Here is a 5,955-nt window from a genome sequence, read left to right as displayed (position 1 = left end):
TAAAGAAAGAGCACTTTAAAAGATTACATTCAGGAACAAGGGCCTTCAATCTTAGTCTTGTCCCAGGAAGTAGAAAAACATTATGGTTAATGTCACTGCAACACTCAGAGTAATGAAATATCAGATAGCAATCTTTAACCTACAATGTGATTACGTGTTGATGGGTGAATAAATGGGTTAAAACACATTCCTGCCAGCAGCAACAAGACTGAAGACAATTTTCCTCTAACCTGCTCAACCTCATCTATTACAATCAGTCTTCTTGACTTATGTAAGATTTTTTCATTTGGATTTTCTAACTTAAACTGAATATAGTTTTTCTGCTCTTTCATTGGAAAAGTATAAGGATTCTAGAAAATAGTAAATCTTCTATATCAAAATATGTTAAGATTTTCTCTTCTCAAACTTAAACACACTTATTCTTTTTTCTTTTTATTTTTTTAATTGCCTTTTTTTTAAAAAAGATATATAGATCAAAAAATATGTTACAAAAATATGGAACGCTTCATGAATTTGTGTGTCATCCTTGCACAGGGGTCATGCTCATCTCTGTATCATTCCAATTTTAGTATATGTGCTGCCGAAGTGAGCACAACACACTTATTCTTTACTCTTGTGCATTCTTTCTCTCTCCTCTGACTCTCTCTCCTGTTGCACACAAAGGGTCATAAAGGTGAATAATGCTGAGTAATCTGCACCTGAATTGTTTCCCTAATTCCCACATACTCTGCCTTGAAGGAGAATTTTGTGTCTAATTTAAAGCCATGCTCAATAAGTACAGAAATCTTAAGAAGTAAATTACCATAAAAATGATATGGAAAAGTAGAATCCATTATTTAGAACTCTTTACCCAATAGTAATAAAATGATCCGTTGCTAAACTAATTTCTGAGGGTTCCTTATGGTAAAGGTAGACAATTTGAGTAAATGAAAGAATGTTTGTAACTGTTGTGTACAGAACTGTACATGAAACTGAACTGAAAATGTACATGGTATTTTCAAGATGTCAGATGCTGTTTTGCCTCTTCAAGCAAGAAGCAAAACAAAGAAGAGGGGCAGATATTTTTCTGCCCCTCTTCTTTCTCAGTTGTGATAAGAAAACTAACATGGCAGGGAATATTATGTATATATCATTTATTGAACATCTTTGATATAACTTTATCAAAATATAAGCAATGGTGACTGGATTTTCTCTTTCTTGCTCACTCTTTTTTTTTGGGGGGGGGCACTAGGGGCCAAGGATTGAACCTGGGACCTTGTATGTGGGAAGCTGGTGCTCAACTGCTTGAGTCATATCTGTTCCCTGCATTTTTTTTTTTTTTTTAAGATTTATTTACTTCTCCCCCTGCCCCCCACCCCCCAGTGTCTGTTCTCTATATCCATTCTCTGTGCGTTCCTCTATGTCTGCTTGTATTCTTATCAGGCAGCTCTGGGAACTGACCCTGGCATCTTCCATAGTGGGAGAGAGGTGCTCAATCTCTTGCACTACCTCAGCATCCTGATCTGCCATGTCTTTTGTTATCTCTCTTCTGTGTCTTTTTTTGTGTGTGTCATCTTGCTGTGCCAGCTCTCCATGCACACTCCTGCATGGGACAGCACTCCTGTGTGGGGTGGTACTCTACTCAGGCCTGCTGCAGGCCAGCACTCTACGTGGGCCAGCTTGCCACTTGGGCCAGTCTGCCTTTACCAGGAGGCCCTGGGCATCGCACCCTGGGCTTCCTATATGGTAGGCAGGAACCCAATTGCTTGAGCCACATTCGCTTCCCAATGTTGTGTTTTTTAAACTTTTCACAATATTGAACCTGTAGTATGACTATAAAATATGACAATTTTCTGAGCTCATTACTCAGTATCAGGGAAAGTCCTGTTTTCTGATTATCAAATATAAGTGATATCTGATGATTACTATGTGAATTACTGGTATTATGAACTATCTGCTCATTTCCCAATAGCATAGCATTTTTCATTAGTAACTAGGAGATTCTCTTTTCCCAAACCTCTTATGACTGTGGTGAAGCCCAGAGTGTGGTATTTACTATGCCATATAGAGTATGTCTGTGAAAATAATCATGCCAATATCAACCTAGCAGCTTCTATGCCAGGCTGGAGGTGTCAAAATCAAGATTGCTCTGGATGCACTCGGGGTGAGTTCAACAGGCACAATGTAGCGCTCAACGTCTCTATTTTATTCTTTCCTCCATAACTAGATTGAGTGGATTAGGGAGGGATAGTCTCATTCCTTGACAGTAGTTGTGTTTAGAATCAGACCTAGGCAGAGAGAATCTTGCCTGAGTGTATTAGTCAGCCAAAGGGGTGGTGATGTAAAATACCAAAATCTGTTGGCTTTTATAAAGGGTATTTATTTGGGGTAGAAGCCTACAGTCACAAGGCCATAAAGAGTATGTTACTTCCTTCACCTGTTGCCATGTGTTGGAGCAAGACGACTGCCCATCTCTGTGAGGGTTTAGCCTTGTTCTTTTTCCTGAGGCTCTGTGGTCCCCGCTCCTTCCTTTCTCAGCTGTAGGCTAGCATAAGGCTTGTCTCTTTCCTCAGGGCATGTTTCTTTCCTGGCTCAGATGCTTTGCTCTTTTCACAAGGTCAGCTGTAGACTATCAGGCTCATTCTCTTCCTGGGGCCCCCCGCCATATCTAATGCAGCCTTCTCTCTTTCCTCACATATCTGCTTCTCTGTGTATTTGCTTCTTGGTGCTCCAGCATTGAAACTCAAACTCCTTTGCCTTGTCGTTTTCTCTGTGAGTCCCTGCCCCTTTTATTAATTGGGTACAAGTGGGCTATAACATTGTACAAATATTACCTCATTTAAACCTCACACCTCTCTATAAAATAAGGATTAGTTTTACCAGTTTATAAATGGGGGAATTGAGAATTAGGAAGATTATATACCCACCCAAAGATATACTATTGGCAAAGAGCTGTACTGGTGTCCTGGGGACAATATGGGAAAAATTTCTGAGAACCGTATGCCAAATATTTGGGGTCCTATGGGTGGATGGAATTAGTAGGGCAGATAAGTGTAAACAAATTGTTTTTAATTGTGGATTTGAGTTGGTATGGGTGTGAATTTTTGTTACTCAATTTTCTCTATGGAAAACTGGGATAATAATAATAACTGTTTCATAGGATAATTTTGAGGATTAATGTTAATAGTGCTAACTTTAAAATAATATTACCCATATAGTAAATGCTTAAAAATGTTAGTTCTTGTTAGTTTTCTTTCAAATGTAATGCACAGTTGAAAGAGTTAAAAACAATTGGTTGCTTCTGTAATCTCTGGGCCTGGGTGCTGCTCTGTCCCTAAAAGAAAGTGAGTGCCTTCCATAAACCCAGAGAGGCTCACTCAGGAGCCTCTCCCCTGGTAGAACCTTTTCATGCTAAAGCCTAGAACTTGACCTCAGTCTCTTTCAGAGCTCAGTGTTAGAGACACAGAGCAGCCTCAAAGGGAGTAGGCTAACCAAGAAATTGTTGTAAAGTTGCCTTTCCAGCTCCTCTACCTGAATTAGTTTGCCTGACTGCTATGACAAATAGGACACAATCAGTAGGTTTAAACAATGAGAATTCATTGGCTCACAGTTTCAGGGGCCAGAAGTTCAATGGCAAGGCCATGCTTTCTCCTGGGGTTGGCCAAACTCTGGGGTTGGCTTTCTGGCAATCCTTAGGTTCCTGAGCTTTGCCATCACATAGCCACGTCCTCTCCCTTCTTCCCGCTCTTCTGATTTCCATGGACTTCCAGTTTCTAGCTCCTGACTGTGGCTTTTTCTTTATAAGGCCCCCAGTAAACCAGATTCAGACCTACCCTCATGCAGTTGGGCAACACCTTAACTAAAAATAGCCTCTTCAAGACGTCCTATTTACAATGAGGTCACATTTACAGGGACACTGATTAAGAACATGTAAGTTAGTGTACATGATTCAATTTACCACACTCCCCAACCTGGAGTTAGGATAAAATATGGGCATTGTAGCAGCAAAACCTGCCTGATTGTTACCTTCTCAATAGGTAGGCAGTACAGGGAAGTTGTTAAGAGTCTACACTCTGAGGTCAGACCGGCTTTGCTAGCTCTGCTTTGCTATTCCCTCCTGTGTAACACTTGCTCAGAACATCAATTCCTTCAAAGGTAAATGGGTATGAAAATGACTCGTGTAAAGCAGTTAAGTTGGAATACTGTCTGGCACATCACAAGCAATTGTAAACTTTAGTTCTCCTAATACAGTTAGAAAACTAACCCAGATCTTAATTGAGCATCTACTGTGTGAGAGACTGTATTGTCTCTGATCTCACAAAACTGCCGTCCTAGGAAGTAGCTCCAAGTCCACAGGGTCTTTCAGTCTTTCAGTAGAACTCAGTTTTTACATAGGAGGATAACTCATGTTACCTATTGTGATTTTAATTAATAGTTCTTATATCTTATTTTTTTCTCACTGTAAATGAGTCAAACAATAAAAAAAGCATTGAGAATGTAATGCATGTCAAAACTCTGTTTTCTTTTCTCAATCCTGTCCCAGATAGATTCTAATCTACTCCAGAAAGTTCACTGTTAAGTTTATTGCTTGTACTTTTCATTCTCTTTCTCTACATTAACAAACATATATATGTATATGTACTGTTGTATCTTAAAAGAAAGAAACCATTCTGCATATGATATATTGTGTGTTTTTTACTTTTTTCATATGTGCTGGAAATTTATTCATGTTGATACATGTTGATCTAGTCCATTTTATGAGTGGAGCAGAATTTTTTACCATTCTCAATGGACATTTTTTCCCTCATTTTTTTTCTGTTACAAACAGTACTGCAGTGAATATTTCTTTAGTTCATATGAAAATATTTGTTTAGATTAGAATCTTAGAAGTAGAATTTCTGTGTTTAGAATATGTTCATTTAATAATTTGTACATCCTACTAATTGCCTTTTAAAAGAGCTTTACCAGTTTTTATTACCCGTCAATAGTATGTGATCATGCATATTTTCTTGTATCATCCCCACAACTTCTTATCAGTCTTTTAAATGTTTGTTAATCTAAGGAAAATTAATAACATTTTAATGACTGCTTTAAATGTATTTCCATGACTACTCATGAGTCAGAGAATGCTTTCTTATGTTTACTGACCATCTGTAACTCTTGTGTGTATTGGTCATTAGGTCTTTTGCAATTTTTCTGTAGGGCTGTTGATAATTTTCTTACTGATTTGTAGGGGCTCGTATATATTATAATAGAAATCATTTGTTATATATGTTGCAAATGTTGTCTCTAAGTCTCTTGCTTCTCTTTTTTTTTTTAAAGATTTATTTATTTCTCTCCCCTTCCTACCTCCCCACCCCCATTGTCTGCTCTCTGTGCCCATTCGCTGTGTGTTCTGTGTCTGCTTGGATTCTTGTCAGCAGCACCAGGAATCTGTGTCTCCTTTTGTTGCATCATCTTGCTGCATCAGCTCTCTGTGTGTGCAGTGCCACTCCTGGGCAGGCTGCACTTTTTTCAAGTGGGGCGGCTCTCCTTATGGGGTGCACTCTTTGTGTGTGGGGCTCCCCTATGTGGGGGACACACCTGTGTGACACGGCACTCCTTGCGTGCATCAGCACGGCATGTGGGCCAGCTCACCACATGAGTCAGGAGGCCCTGGGTTTGAACCCTGGATCTTCCATGTGGTAGGCAGACGCTCTATCACTTGAGCCAAATCTGCTTCCTTCTTGCTTCTCTTTTAATATTACATATGGTGTCTTTTACTAATGCAGAATTTAGACTTCATATTCCATTAGTCCAACTTTTATGGCTTCTATGATTTTCATTTCAATTACGAGTGTCTTCCCCATCTAAAAAAAATAATCTCTACACTTTGTTCTATTAATTTTTAAGTTTCTTTTCATCATATTTCTCTACACCAAAAGGAATTAAGTTTTATGTTGGATCTCAGGTAGAGATCTAAGTTTGTCTTTTTCT

At 38.9% G+C, this 5,955-nt stretch overlaps 1 non-coding gene across 1 annotated transcript; it reads right to left on the bottom strand.

Annotated features, from left to right (window-relative positions):
* Positions 1–489: 489 nt before the first annotated feature.
* On the bottom strand, positions 490–593 carry LOC111762731 (U6 spliceosomal RNA). The gene has a single exon (XR_002795773.1). It is a non-coding gene; the product is annotated as a U6 spliceosomal RNA (small nuclear RNA).
* Between the last annotated feature and the right edge of the window lie 5,362 nt (positions 594–5,955).

Source organism: Dasypus novemcinctus, chromosome 7 (assembly GCF_030445035.2).
Source record: "Dasypus novemcinctus isolate mDasNov1 chromosome 7, mDasNov1.1.hap2, whole genome shotgun sequence".
NCBI lineage: Eukaryota > Metazoa > Chordata > Mammalia > Cingulata > Dasypodidae > Dasypus > Dasypus novemcinctus.
The sequence above is the reverse complement of the archived record's forward strand: the minus strand, read 5'-3'. Positions and strand labels throughout refer to the sequence as shown.